The following is a 15573-nucleotide window of genomic DNA, read 5'->3' on the forward strand; positions in this document are numbered from 1 at the left end:
TCTTAGACTCTTAATCTGGCCTAATGGTAAAGGTCTTAACTCTTACTCCGGCCAGACTCTTACTCTGGCCTAATGGTTAAGGTCTTAGACTCTTACTCTGGCCTAATGGTTAAGGTCTTAGCTCTTACTCCGGCCTAATGGTTAAGGTCTTAGACTCTTTCTCTGGCCTAATGTTTAAGGTCTTTATTCTTACTCTGGCTGAATGGTTAACGTCTTATCTCTTACTCTGGCCTAATAGCTAAGGTCTTAACTCTTACTCTGATCTAATGGTTAAGGTCTTAACTCTTTCTCTGGCCTACTGGTTAAGGTCTTAACTCTTACTCTGGCCTAATAGCTAAGGTCTTAGACTCGTACTCTGGCCTAATGGTGAAGGTCTTAACTCTTACTCTGGCCTACTGGTTAAGGTCTTAACTCTTACTCTGGCCTAATAGCTAAGGTCTTAACTCTTACTCTGTCCTAATAGCTAAGGTCTTAGACTCGTACTCTTGCCTAATGGTTAAGGTCTTAACTCTTACTCTGGCCTAATGGTTAAGGTCTTAACTCTTACTCTGGCCTAATAGCTAAGGTCTTAGACTCGTATTCTGGCCTAATGGTTAAGGTCTTAACTCTTACTCTGGCCTAATAGCTTTGGTGTAAGACTCGTACTATGGCCTGATAGCTAAGGTCTTAGACTCGTACTCTGGCCTAATAGCTAAGGTCTTAACTCTTACTCTGGCCTAATAGCTAAGGTCTTAACTCTTACTCTGGCCTAATAGCTAAGGTCTTATACTCGTACTCTGGCCTAATAGCTAAGGTCTTAGACTCGTACTCTGGCCTAATAGATAAGGTCTTAACTCTTACTCTGGCCTAATAGCTAAGGTCTTAACTCTTACTCTGGCCTAATAGCTAAGGTCTTAGACTAGTACTCTGGCCTAATAGCTAAGGTCTTAGACTCGTACTCCGGCCTAATGGTTAAGGTCTTAACTCTTACACTGGCCTACTGGTTAAGGTCTTAACTCTTACTCTGGCCTAATAGCTAAGGTCTTAGACTCGTACTCTGGCCTAATGGTTAAGGTCTTAACTCTTACTCTGGCCTAATAGCTAAGGTCTTAGACTCGTACTCTGGCCTAATGGTGAAGGTCTTAACTCTTACTCTGGCCTACTGGTTAAGGTCTTAGCTCTTACTCTGGCCTAGTAGCTAAGGTCTTAACTCTTACTCTGGCCTAATAGCTAAGGGCTTAGACTCATAGTATGGCCTACAGGTTTAGGTCTTAACTCCTACTCTGGCCTACAGGTTAAGGTCTTAACTCTTTCTCTGGCCTACTGGTTAAGGTCTTAACTCTTACTCTGGCCTAATAGCTAAGGTCTTAGACTCGTACTCTGGCCTAATGGTGAAGGTCTTAACTCTTACTCTGGCCTACTGGTTAAGGTCTTAGCTCTTACTCTGGCCTAGTAGCTAAGGTCTTAACTCTTACTCTGGCCTAATAGCTAAGGGCTTAGACTCATAGTATGGCCTACAGGTTTAGGTCTTAACTCCTACTCTGGCCTACAGGTTAAGGTCTTAACTCTTTCTCTGGCCTACTGGTTAAGGTCTTAACTCTTACTCTGGCCTAATAGCTAAGGTCTTAACTCTTACTCTGGCCTAATAGCTAAGGTCTTAGACTCGTACTCTGGCCTAATAGCTAAGGTCTTAACTCTTACTCTGGCCTAATAGCTAAGGTCTTAGACTCGTACTCTGGCCTAATAGCTAAGGTCTTAACTCTTACTCTGGCCTAATAGCTAAGGTCTTAACTCTTTCTCTGGCCTAATAGCTAAGGTCTTAGACTCGTACTCTGGACTAATGGTTAAGGTCTTAACTCTTACTCTGGCCTACTGGTTAAGGTCTTAACTCTTACTCTGGCCTAATAGCTAAGGTCTTAGACTCGTACTCTGGCCTACAGGTTAAGGTTTTAACTCTTACTCTGGCCTGCTGGTTAAGGTCTTAACTCTTACTCTGGCCTAATAGCTAAGGTCTTAGACTCGTACTATGGCCTACAGGTTAAGGTCTTAACTCTTACTCTGGCCTACTGGTTAAGGTCTTAGCTCTTACTCTGGCCTAATAGCTAAGGTCTTAACTCTTACTCTGGCCTAATAGCTAAGGGCTTAGACTCATAGTATGGCCTACAGGTTTAGGTCTTAACTCCTACTCTGGCCTACAGGTTAAGGTCTTAACTCTTTCTCTGGTCAGACTCTTACTCTGGCCTAATGGTTAAGGTCTTAGACTCTTACTCTGGCCTAATGGTTAAGGTCTTAGCTCTTACTCCGGCCTAATGGCTAAGGTCTTAACTCTTACTCTGGCCTGATAGCTAAGGTCTTAGACTCGTACTCTGGCCTAATAGCTAAGGTCTTAACTCTTACTCTGGCCTAATAGCTAAGGTCTTAACTCTTACTCTGGCCTAATAGCTAAGGTCTTATACTCGTACTCTGGCCTAATAGCTAAGGTCTTAGACTCGTACTCTGGCCTAATAGCTAAGGTCTTAGACTAGTGCTCTGGCCTAATAGCTAAGGGCTTAGACTCATAGTATGGCCTACAGGTTTAGGTCTTAACTCCTACTCTGGCCTACAGGTTAAGGTCTTAACTCTTTCTCTGGTCAGACTCTTACTCTGGCCTAATGGTTAAGGTCTTAACTCTTACACTGGCCTACTGGTTAAGGTCTTAACTCTTACTCTGGCCTAATAGCTAAGGTCTTAGACTCGTACTCTGGCCTAATGGTTAAGGTCTTAACTCTTACTCTGGCCTACTGGTTAAGGTCTTAACTTTTACTCTGGCCTAATAGCTAAGGTCTTAACTCTTACTCTGGCCTAATAGCTAAAGTCTTAGACTCGTACTTTGGCCTAATGGTTAAGGTCTTAGACTCTTAATCTGGCCTAATGGTAAAGGTCTTAACTCTTACTCCGGCCAGACTCTTACTCTGGCCTAATGGTTAAGGTCTTAGACTCTTACTCTGGCCTAATGGTTAAGGTCTTAGCTCTTACTCCGGCCTAATGGTTAAGGTCTTAGACTCTTTCTCTGGCCTAATGTTTAAGGTCTTTATTCTTACTCTGGCTGAATGGTTAACGTCTTATCTCTTACTCTGGCCTAATAGCTAAGGTCTTAACTCTTACTCTGGCCTACTGGTTAAGGTCTTAACTCTTACTCTGGCCTAATAGCTAAGGTCTTAACTCTTACTCTGTCCTAATAGCTAAGGTCTTAGACTCGTACTCTTGCCTAATGGTTAAGGTCTTAACTCTTACTCTGGCCTAATGGTTAAGGTCTTAACTCTTACTCTGGCCTAATAGCTAAGGTCTTAGACTCGTATTCTGGCCTAATGGTTAAGGTCTTAACTCTTACTCTGGCCTAATAGCTATGGTGTAAGACTCGTACTATGGCCTGATAGCTAAGGTCTTAGACTCGTACTCTGGCCTAATAGCTAAGGTCTTAACTCTTACTCTGGCCTAATAGCTAAGGTCTTAACTCTTACTCTGGCCTAATAGCTAAGGTCTTATACTCGTACTCTGGCCTAATAGCTAAGGTCTTAGACTCGTACTCTGGCCTAATAGCTAAGGTCTTAACTCTTACTCTGGCCTAATAGCTAAGGTCTTAACTCTTACTCTGGCCTAATAGCTAAGGTCTTAGACTAGTATTCTGGCCTAATAGCTAAGGTCTTAGACTCGTACTCTGGCCTAATGGTTAAGGTCTTAACTCTTACACTGGCCTACTGGTTAAGGTCTTAACTCTTACTCTGGCCTAATAGCTAAGGTCTTAGACTCGTACTCTGGCCTAATGGTTAAGGTCTTAACTCTTACTCTGGCCTACTGGTTAAGGTCTTAACTTTTACTCTGGCCTAATAGCTAAGGTCTTAACTCTTACTCTGGCCTAATAGCTAAAGTCTTAGACTCGTACTTTGGCCTAATGGTTAAGGTCTTAACTCTTACTCTGGCCTAATAGCTAAGGTCTTAACTCTTACTCTGGCCTAATAGCTAAGGTCTTAGACTCGTACTATGGCCTACAGGTTAAGTTCTTAACTCTTACTCTGGCCTACTGGTTAAGGTCTTAACTCTTACTCTGGCCTAATAGCTAAGGTCTTAGACTCGTACTCTGGCCTAATGGTTAAGGTCTTAACTCTTACTCTGGCCTAATAGCTAAGGTCTTAACTCTTACTCTGGCCTAATAGCTAAGGTCTTAGACTGGTACTCTGGCCTAATGGTTAAGGTCTTAGCTCTTACTCTGGCCTACTGGTTAAGGTCTTAACTCTTACTCTAGCCTAATAGATAAGGTCTTAGACTCGTACTCTGGCCTAATGGTGAAGGGCTTAACTCTTACTCTGGCCTACTGGTTAAGGTCTTAACTCCTACTCTGGCCTAATAGCTAAGGTCTTAACTCTTACTCTGGCCTAATAGCTAAGGTCTTAGACTCGTACTCTGGCCTAATGGTTAAGGTCTTAACTCTTACTCTGGCCTAATGGTTAAGGTCTTAACTCTTACTCTGGCCTAATAGCTAAGGTCTTAGACTCGTACTCTGGCCTAATGGTTAAGGTCTTAACTCTTTCTCAGGCCTAATCGCTAAGGTATTAACTCTTACTCTGGCCTAATAGCTAAGGTCTTAGACTCGTACTATGGCCTACAGGTTAAGGTCTTAACTCTTACTCTGGCCTACTGGTTAAGGTCTTAACTCTTACTCTGGCCTAATAGCTAAGGTCTTAGACTCGTACTATGGCCTACAGGTTAAGGTCTTAACTCTTACTCTGGCCTACTGTTTAAGGTCTTAACTCTTACTCTGGCCTAATAGCTAAGGTGTTAGACTCGTACTCTGGCCTAATGGTTAAGGTCTTAACTCTTACTCTGGCCTAATAGCTCAGGTCTTAGACTCGTACTCTGGCCTAATGGTTAAGGTCTTAACTCTTAGTCTGGCCTAATAGCTAAGGTCTTAGACTCTTAATCTGGCCTAATGGTAAAGGTCTTAACTCTTACTCTGGCCAGACTCTTACTCTGGCCTAATGGTTAAGGTCTTAGACTCTTACTCTGGCCTAATGGTTAAGGTCTTAGCTCTTACTCCGGCCTAATGGTTAAGGTCTTAGACTCTTTCTCTGGCCTAATGTTTAAGGTCTTTATTCTTACTCTGGCTTAATGGTTAAAGTCTTAACTCTTACTCTGGCCTAATAGCTAAGGTCTTAACTCTTACTCTGGCCTAATAGCTAAGGTCTTAGACTCGTACTCTGGCCTAATGGATAAGGTCTTAGCTCTTACTCTGGCCTAATAGCTAAGCTCTTAGACTCATACTCTGGCCTAATAGCTAAGGTCTTAACTCTTAGTCTGGCCTAATAGCTAAGGTCTTAGACTTGTACTCTGGTCTAATGGTTAGGATCTTAACTCTTACTCTGGCCTAATAGCTAAGGTCTTAGACTCGTACTCTGGCCTACTGGTTAAGGTCTTAATTCTTACTCTGGCCTACTAGTTAAGGTCTTAACTCTTACTCTGGCCTAATAGCTAAGGTCTTAGACTCGTACTCTGGCCTAATGGTTAAGGTCTTAACTCATACTCTGGCCTACTGGTTAAGGTCTTAACTCTTACACTGGCCTAATAGCTAAGGTCTTATTCTCGTACTATGGCCTACAGGTTAAGGTCTTAACTCTTACTCTGGCCTACTGGTTAAGGTCTTAATTCTTACTCTGGCCTAATAGCTAAGGTCTTAACTCTTACTCTGGCCTAATAGCTAAGGTCTAAGACTCGTACTATGGCCTACAGGTTAAGGTCTTAACTCTTACTCTGGCCTACAGGTTAAGGTCTTAACTCTTACTCTGGCCTACTGGTTAAGGTCTTAATTCTTACTCTGGCCTAATAGCTAAGGTCTTAACTCTTACTCTGTCCTAATAGCTAAGGTCTTAGACTCGTACTATGGCATACAGGTTAGGTCTTAACTCTTACTCTGGCCTACTGGTTAAGGTCTTAACTCTTACTCTGGCCTAATAGCTAAGGTCTTAGACTCGTACTCTGGCCTAATAGCTAAGGTCTTAACTCTTAGTCTGGCCTAATAGCTAAGGTCTTAGACTCATACTCTGGCCTGATGTTTAAGGTCTTAACTCTTACTCTGGCCTAATAGCTAAGGTCTTAACTCTTACTCTGGCCTAATAGCTAAGGTCTTAGACTGGTACTCTGGCCTAATGGTTAAGGTCTTAGCTCTTACTCTGGCCTACTGGTTAAGGTCTTAACTCTTACTCTAGCCTAATAGATAAAGTCTTAGACTCGTACTCTGGCCTAATGGTGAAGGGCTTAACTCTTACTCTGGCCTACTGGTTAAGGTCTTAACTCCTACTCTGGCCTAATAGCTAAGGTCTTAACTCTTACTCTGGCCTAATAGCTAAGGTCTTAGACTCGTACTCTGGCCTAATGGTTAAGGTCTTAACTCTTACTCTGGCCTAATGGTTAAGGTCTTAACTCTTACTCTGGCCTAATAGCTAAGGTCTTAGACTCGTACTCTGGCCTAATGGTTAAGGTCTTAACTCTTTCTCAGGCCTAATCGCTAAGGTATTAACTCTTACTCTGGCCTAATAGCTAAGGTCTTAGACTCGTACTATGGCCTACAGGTTAAGGTCTTAACTCTTACTCTGGCCTACTGGTTAAGGTCTTAACTCTTACTCTGGCCTAATAGCTAAGGTCTTAGACTCGTACTATGGCCTACAGGTTAAGGTCTTAACTCTTACTCTGGCCTACTGTTTAAGGTCTTAACTCTTACTCTGGCCTAATAGCTAAGGTGTTAGACTCGTACTCTGGCCTAATGGTTAAGGTCTTAACTCTTACTCTGGCCTAATAGCTAAGGTCTTAGACTCGTACTCTGGCCTAATGGTTAAGGTCTTAACTCTTAGTCTGGCCTAATAGCTAAGGTCTTAGACTCTTAATCTGGCCTAATGGTAAAGGTCTTAACTCTTACTCTGGCCAGACTCTTACTCTGGCCTAATGGTTAAGGTCTTAGACTCTTACTCTGGCCTAATGGTTAAGGTCTTAGCTCTTACTCCGGCCTAATGGTTAAGGTCTTAGACTCTTTCTCTGGCCTAATGTTTAAGGTCTTTATTCTTACTCTGGCTTAATGGTTAAAGTCTTAACTCTTACTCTGGCCTAATAGCTAAGGTCTTAACTCTTACTCTGGCCTAATAGCTAAGGTCTTAGACTCGTACTCTGGCCTAATGGATAAGGTCTTAGCTCTTACTCTGGCCTAATAGCTAAGCTCTTAGACTCATACTCTGGCCTAATAGCTAAGGTCTTAACTCTTAGTCTGGCCTAATAGCTAAGGTCTTAGACTTGTACTCTGGTCTAATGGTTAGGATCTTAACTCTTACTCTGGCCTAATAGCTAAGGTCTTAGACTCGTACTCTGGCCTACTGGTTAAGGTCTTAATTCTTACTCTGGCCTACTAGTTAAGGTCTTAACTCTTACTCTGGCCTAATAGCTAAGGTCTTAGACTCGTACTCTGGCCTAATGGTTAAGGTCTTAACTCATACTCTGGCCTACTGGTTAAGGTCTTAACTCTTACACTGGCCTAATAGCTAAGGTCTTATTCTCGTACTATGGCCTACAGGTTAAGGTCTTAACTCTTACTCTGGCCTACTGGTTAAGGTCTTAATTCTTACTCTGGCCTAATAGCTAAGGTCTTAACTCTTACTCTGGCCTAATAGCTAAGGTCTAAGACTCGTACTATGGCCTACAGGTTAAGGTCTTAACTCTTACTCTGGCCTACAGGTTAAGGTCTTAACTCTTACTCTGGCCTACTGGTTAAGGTCTTAATTCTTACTCTGGCCTAATAGCTAAGGTCTTAACTCTTACTCTGTCCTAATAGCTAAGGTCTTAGACTCGTACTATGGCATACAGGTTAGGTCTTAACTCTTACTCTGGCCTACTGGTTAAGGTCTTAACTCTTACTCTGGCCTAATAGCTAAGGTCTTAGACTCGTACTCTGGCCTAATAGCTAAGGTCTTAACTCTTAGTCTGGCCTAATAGCTAAGGTCTTAGACTCATACTCTGGCCTGATGTTTAAGGTCTTAACTCTTACTCTGGCCTAATGGTTAAGGTCTTAACTCTTACTCTGGCCTAATAGCTAAGGTCTTAGACTCGTACTCTGGCCTAATGGTTAAGGTCTTAACTCTTACTCAGGCCTAATAGCTAAGGTCTTAACTCTTACTCTGGCCTAATAGCTAAGGTCTTAGAATCGTACTATGGCCTACAGGTTAAGGTCTTAACTCTTACTCTGGCCTAGTGGTTATGGTCTTAACTCTTACTCTGGCCTAATAGCTAAGGTCTTAGACTCGTACTATGGCCTACACGTTAAGGTCTTAACTCTTACTCTGGCCTACTTTTTAAGGTCTTAATTCTTACTCTGGCCTAATAGCTAAGGTGTTAGACCCGTACTCTGGCCTAATGGTTAAGGTCTTAACTCTTACTCTGGCCTAATAGCTAAGGTCTTAGACCCGTACTCTGGCCTAATGGTTAAGGTCTTAACTCTTAGTCTGGCCTAATAGCTAAGGTCTTAGACGCTTACTCTGACATAATGGTTAAGGTCTTAGACTCTTACTCTGGCCTAATTTTTAAGGTCTTAACTCTTACTCTGGCCTAATGGTTAAGGTCTTAGACTCTTAATCTGGCCTAATGGTAAAGGTCTTAACTCTTACTCTGGCCAGACTCTTACTCTGGCCTAATGGTTAAGGTCTTAACTCTTACTCTGGCCTATTGGTTAAGGTCTTAGACTCTTACTCTGGCCTAATGGTTAAGGTGTTAGCTCTTACTCCGGCCTAATGGTTAAGGTCTTTATTCTTACTCTGGCTTAATGGTTAAAGTCTTAACTCTTACTCTGGCCTAATAGCTAAGGTCTTAACTCTTACTCTGGCCTAATAGCTAAGGTCTTAACTCTTACTCTGGCCTAATAGCTAAGGTCTTAAACTCGTACTCTGGCCTAATAGCTAAGGTCTTAGACTCGTACTCTGGACTAATGGTTAAGGTCTTAACTCTTACTCTGGCCTACTGGTTAAGGTCTTAACTCTTACTCTGGCCTAATAGCTAACGTCTTAGACTCGTACTCTGGCCTAATGGTTAAGGTCTTAACTCTTACTCTGGCCTAATAGCTAAGGTCTTAACTCTTACTCTGGCTAAATAGCTAAGGTCTTAGACTCGTACTCTGGCTTAATGGTTAAGGTCTTAACTCATACTCTGGCCTAATAGCTAAGGTCTTAACTCTTACTCTGGCCTAATAGCTAAGGTCTTAGACTCGTACTCTGGCCTAATAGCTAAGGTCTTAACTCTTACTCTGGCCTAATAGCTAAGGTCTTAACTCTTACTCTGGCCTAATAGCTAAGGTCTTAGACTCGTACTCTGGCCTAATGGCTAAGGTCTTAGACTCGTACTCTGGCCTAATAGCTAAGGTCTTAACTCTTACTCTGGCCTAATAGCTAAGGTCTTAACTCTTACTCTGGCCTAATAGCCAAGGTCTTAACTCTTACTCTGGCCTAATAGCTAAGGTCTTAGACTCGTACTATGGCCTACAGGTTAAGGTCTTAACTCTTACTCTGGCCTACTGGTTAAGGTCTTAAATCTTACTCTGGCCTAATAGCTAAGGTCTTAGACTCGTACTCTGGCCTAATGGTTAAGGTCTTAACTCTTACTCTGGCCTAATAGCTAAGGTCTTAACTCTTACTCTGGCCTAATAGCTAAGGTCTTAGACTCGTACTCTGGCCTAATATCTAAGGTCTTAACTCTTACTCTGGCCTAATAGCTAAGGTCTTAATTCTTACTCTGGCCTAATAGCTAAGGTTTTAGACTCGTACTCTGGCCTAATGGTTAAGGTCTTAACTCTTACTCTGGCCTAATAGCTAAGGTCTTAGACTCGTACTCTGGCCTAATGGTTAAGGTCTTCACTCTTACTCTGGCCCAATAGCTAAGGTCTTAACTCTTTCTCTGGCCTAATAGCTAAGGTCTTAGACTCGTACTCTGGACTAATGGTTAAGTTCTTAACTCTTACTCTGGCCTACTGGTTAAGGTCCTAACTCTTACTCTGGCCTAATAGCTAAGGTCTTAGACTCGTACTCTGGCCTAATGGTTAAGGTCTTAACTCTTACTCTGGCCCAATAGCTAAGGTCTTAGACTCATACTCTGGCCTAATGGTTAATGTCTTAACTCTTACTCTGGCCTAATAGCTAAGGTCTTAACTCTTACTCTGGCATAATGGTTAAGGTCTTAACTCTTACTCTGGCCTAATAGCTAAGGTCTTAACTCTTACTCTGGCCTAATAGCTAAGGTCTTAGACTCGTACTCTGGACTAATGGTTAAGGTCTTAACTCTTACTCTGGCCTACTGGTTAAGGTCTTAACACTTACTCTGGCCTAATAGCTAAGGTCTTAGACTCAAACTCTGGCCTAATGGTTAAGGTCTTAACTCTTACTCTGGCCTAATGGTTAAGGTCTTAGACTCTTACTCTGACATAATGGTTAAGGTCTTAGACTCTTACTCTGGCCTAATGGTTAAGGTCTTAACTCTTACTCTGGCCTAATGGTTAAGGTCTTAGACTCTTAATCTGGCCTAGTGGTAAAGGTCTTAACTCTTACTCTGGCCAGACTCTTACTCTGGCCTAATGGTTAAGGTATTAACTCTTACTCTTGCCTAATAGCTTAGGTCTTAGACTCGTACTCTGACCTAATAGTTAAGGTCTTAACTCCTACACTGGCCTGATAGCTAAGGTCTTAACTCTTACTCTGGCCTAATAGCTAAGGTCTTAGACTCGTACTCTGGCCTACAGGTTAAGGTTTTAACTCTTACTCTGGCCTACTGGTTAAGGTCTTAACTCTTACTCTGGCCTAATAGCTAAGGTCTTAGACTCGTACTATGGCCTACAGGTTTAGGTCTTAACTCTTACTCTGGCCTAATGGTTAAAGTCTTAACTCTTACTCTTGCCTAATAGCTTAGGTCTTAACTCTTACTCCGGCCTACTGGTTAAGGTCTTAGCTCTTACTCTGGCCTAATAGCTAAGGTCTTAACTCTTACTCTGGTCTAATAGCTAAGGTCTTAGACTCATAGTATGGCCTACAGGTTTAGGTCTTAACTCCTACTCTGGCCTACAGGTTAAGGTCTTAACTATTACTCTGGCCTACTGGTTAAGGTCTTAACTCGTACTCTGGCCTAATAGCTAAGGTGTTAACTCTTACTCAGGCCTAATAGCTAAGGTCTTAATTCTTACTCTGGCCTAATAGCTAAGGTCTTAGACTCGTACTCTGGCCTAATGGTTAAGGTCTTAACTCTTACTCTGGCCTAATAGCTAAGGTCTTAAACTCGTACTCTGGCCTAATTGTTAAGGTCTTCACTCTTACTCTGGCCCAATAGCTAAGGTCTTAACTCTTTCTCTGGCCTAATAGCTAAGGTCTTAGACTCATACTCTGGACTAATGGTTAAGGTCTTAACTGTTACTCTGGCCTACTGGTTAAGGTCTTATTTCTTACTCTGGCCTAATAGCTAAGGTCTTAGACTCGTACTCTGGCCTAATAGTTAAGGTCTTAACTCTTACTCTGGCCTAATAGCTAAGGTCTTAACTCTTACTCTGGCATAATGGTTAAGGTCTTAACTCTTACTCTGGCCTAATAGCTAAGGTCTTAACTCTTACTCTGGCCTAATAGCTAAGGTCTTAGGCTCGTACTCTGGACTAATGGTTAAGGTCTTAACTCTTACTCTGGCCTACTGGTTAAGGTCTTAACACTTACTCTGGCCTATTAGCTATAGTCTTAGACTCATAGTATGTCCTACAGGTTTAGGTCTTAACTCCTACTCTGGCCTACAGGTTAAGGTCTTAACTCTTACTCTGGCCTACTGGTTAAGGTCTTAACTCTTACTCTGGCCTGATGGCTAAGTTCTTAACTCTTACTCTGGCCTAATAGCTAAGGTCTTATACTCGTACTATGGCCGACAGGTTAAGGTCTTAACTCTTACTCTGGCCTAATAGCTAAGGTCTTAACTCTTACTCTGGCCCAATAGCTAAGGTCTTAACTCTTACTCTGGCCTAATAGCTAAGGTCTTAGATTCGTACTCTGGACTAATGGTTAAGGTCTTAACTCTTACTCTGGCCTACTGGTTAAGGTCTTAACTCTTACTCTGGCCTAATAGCTAACGTCTTAGACTCGTACTCTGGCCTAATGGTTAAGGTCTTAACTCTTACTCTGGCCTAATAGCTAAGGTCTTAACTCTTACTCTGGCTAAATAGCCAAGGTCTTAGACTCGTACTCTGGCTTAATGGTTAAGGTCTTAACTCATATTCTGGCCTAATAGCTAAGGTCTTAACTCTTACTCTGGCCTAATAGCTAAGGTCTTAGACTCGTACTATGGCCTACAGGTTAAGATCTTAACTCTTTTTCTGGCCTACAGGTTAAGTTATTAACTCTTACTCTGGCCTCCTGGTTAAGGTCTTAAGTTTTACTCTGGCCTAATAGCTAAGGTCTTAGACTCGTATTCTGGCCTACTGGTTAAGGTCTTAACTCTTACTCTGGCCTACTGGTTAAGGTCTTAACTCTTACTCTGGCCTAATAGCTAAGGTCTTAGACTCGTACTCTGGCCTACTGCTTAAGGTCTTAACTCTTACACTGGCCTAATAGCTAAGGTCTTAACTCTTACTCTGGCCTACTGGATAAGGTCTTAACTCTTACCCTGGCCTAACAGCTAAGGTCTTAGACTCGTACTCTGGCCTACAGGTTAAGGTCTTAACTCTTACTCTGGCCTACAGGTTAAGGTCTTAACTCTTACTCTGGCCTACTGGTTAAGGTCTTAACTCTTACTCTGGCCTAATAGCTAAGGTCTTAGACTCGTACTATGGCCTACAGGTTAAGGTCTTAACTCTTACTCTGGCCCACTTGTTAAGGTCTTAACTCTTACTCTGGCCTAACAGCTAAGGTCTTAACTCTTACTCTGGCCTAATAACTAAGGTCTTAGACTCGTACTCTGGCCTACAGGTTAAGGTCTTAACTCTTACTCTGGCCTAATAGCTAAGGTCTTAGACTCATACTCTGGCCTTTTGGTTAAGGTCTTAACTCTTACTCTGGCCTAATGGTTAAGGTATTAACTCTTACTCTGGCCTACTGGTTAAGGTCTTAACTCTTACTCTGGCCTAATAGCCAAGGTCTTAACTCTTACTCTGGCCTAATAGCTAAGGTCTTAGACTCATACTCTGGCCTTTTGGTTAAGGTCTTAACTCTTACTCTGGCCTAATGGTTAAGGTATTAACTCTTACTCTGGCCTACTGGTTAAGGTCTTAACTCTTACTCTGGCCTAACAGCTAAGGTCTTAACTCTTACTCTGGCCTAATAACTAAGGTCTTAGACTCGTACTCTGGCCTACAGGTTAAGGTCTTAACTCTTACTCTGGCCTAATAGCTAAGGTCTTAGACTCATACTCTGGCCTTTTGGTTAAGGTCTTAACTCTTACTCTGGCCTACTGGTTAAGGTCTTAACTCTTACTCTGGCCTAATAGCTAAGGTCTTAGACTCGTACTCTGGCCTAACGGTTAAGGTCTTAACTCTTACTCTGGCCTAATAGCTAAGGTCTTAATTCTTACTCTGGCCTAATAGTAAGGTCTTAGACTCGTACTCTGGCCTAATAGCTAAGGTCTTAACTCTTACTCTGGCCTAATAGCTAAGGTCTTAATTCTTACTCTGGCCTAATAGCTAAGGTCTTAGACTCGTACTCTGGCCTAATGGTTAAGGTCTTAACTCTTACTCTGGCCTAATAGCTAAGGTCTTAGACTCGTACTCTGGCCTAATGGTTAAGGTCTTCACTCTTACTCTGGCCCAATAGCTAAGGTCTTAACTCTTTCTCTGGCCTAATAGCTAAAGTCTTAGACTCGTACTCTGGACTAATGGTTAAGTTCTTAACTCTTACTCTGGCCTACTGGTTAAGGTCCTAACTATTACTCTGGCCTAATAGCTAAGGTCTTAGACTCGTACTCTGGCCTAATGGTTAAGGTCTTAACTCTTACTCTGGCCCAATAGCTAAGGTCTTAGACTCATACTCTGGCCTAATGGTTAATGTCTTAACTCTTACTCTGGCCTAATAGCTAAGGTCTTAACTCTTACTCTGGCATAATGGTTAAGGTCTTAACTCTTACTCTGGCCTAATAGCTAAGGTCTTAACTCTTACTCTGGCCTAATAGCTAAGGTCTTAGACTCGTACTCTGGACTAATGGTTAAGGTCTTAACTCTTACTCTGGCCTACTGGTTAAGGTCTTAACACTTACTCTGGCCTAATAGCTAAGGTCTTAAACTCAAACTCTGGCCTAATGGTTAAGGTCTTAACTCTTACTCTGGCCTAATGGTTAAGGTCTTAGACTCTTACTCTGACATAATGGTTAAGGTCTTAGACTCTTACTCAGGCCTAATGGTTAAGGTCTTAACTCTTACTCTGGCCTAATGGTTAAGGTCTTAGACTCTTAATCTGGCCTAATGGTAAAGGTCTTAACTCTTACTCTGGCCAGACTCTTACTCTGGCCTAATGGTTAAGGTCTTAACTCTTACTCTTGCCTAATAGCTTAGGTCTTAGACTCGTACTCTGGCCTAATGGTTAAGGTCTTAACTCCTACTCTGGCCTAATAGCTAAGGTCTTAACTCTTACTCTGGCCTAATAGCTAAGGTCTTAGACTCGTACTCTGGCCTACAGGTTAAGGTTTTAACTCTTACTCTGGCCTACTGGTTAAGGTCTTAACTCTTACTCTGGCCTAATAGCTAAGGTCTTAGACTCGTACTATGGCCTACAGGTTTAGGTCTTAACTCTTACTCTAGCCTAATGGTTAAGGTCTTAACTCTTACTCTTGCCTAATAGCTTAGGTCTTAACTCTTACTCTGGCCTACTCGTTAAGGTCTTAGCTCTTACTCTGGCCTAATAGCTAAGGTCTTAACTCTTACTCTGGCCTTATAGCTAAGGTCTTAGACTCATAGTATGGCCTACAGGTTTAGGTCTTAACTCCTACTCTGGCCTACAGGTTAAGGTCTTAACTCTTACTCTGGCCTACTGGTTAAGGTCTTAACTCGTACTCTGGCCTAATAGCTAAGGTGTTAACTCTTACTCAGGCCTAATAGCTAAGGTCTTAATTCTTACTCTGGCCTAATAGTTAAGGTCTTAGACTCGTACTCTGGCCTAATGGTTAAGGTCTTAACTCTTACTCTGGCCTAATAGCTAAGGTCTTAGACTCGTACTCTGGCCTAATTGTTAAGGTCTTCACTCTTACTCTGGCCCAATAGCTAAGGTCTTAACTCTTTCTCTGGCCTAATAGCTAAGGTCTTAGACTCATACTCTGGACTAATGGTTAAGGTCTTAACTGTTACTCTGGCCTACTGGTTAAGGTCTTAACTCTTACTCTGGCCTAATAGCTAAGGTCTTAGACTCGTACTCTGGCCTAATAGTTAAGGTCTTAACTCTTACTCTGGCCTAATAGCTAAGGTCTTAACTCTTACTCTGGCATAATGGTTAAGGTCTTAACTCTTACTCTGGCCTAATAGCTAAGGTCTTAACTCTTACTCTGGCCTAATAGCTAAGGCCTTACGCTCGTACTCTGGACTAATGGTTA

Source organism: Triturus cristatus, chromosome 6 (assembly GCF_964204655.1).
Source record: "Triturus cristatus chromosome 6, aTriCri1.1, whole genome shotgun sequence".
Classification (NCBI taxonomy): Eukaryota; Metazoa; Chordata; class Amphibia; order Caudata; family Salamandridae; genus Triturus; species Triturus cristatus.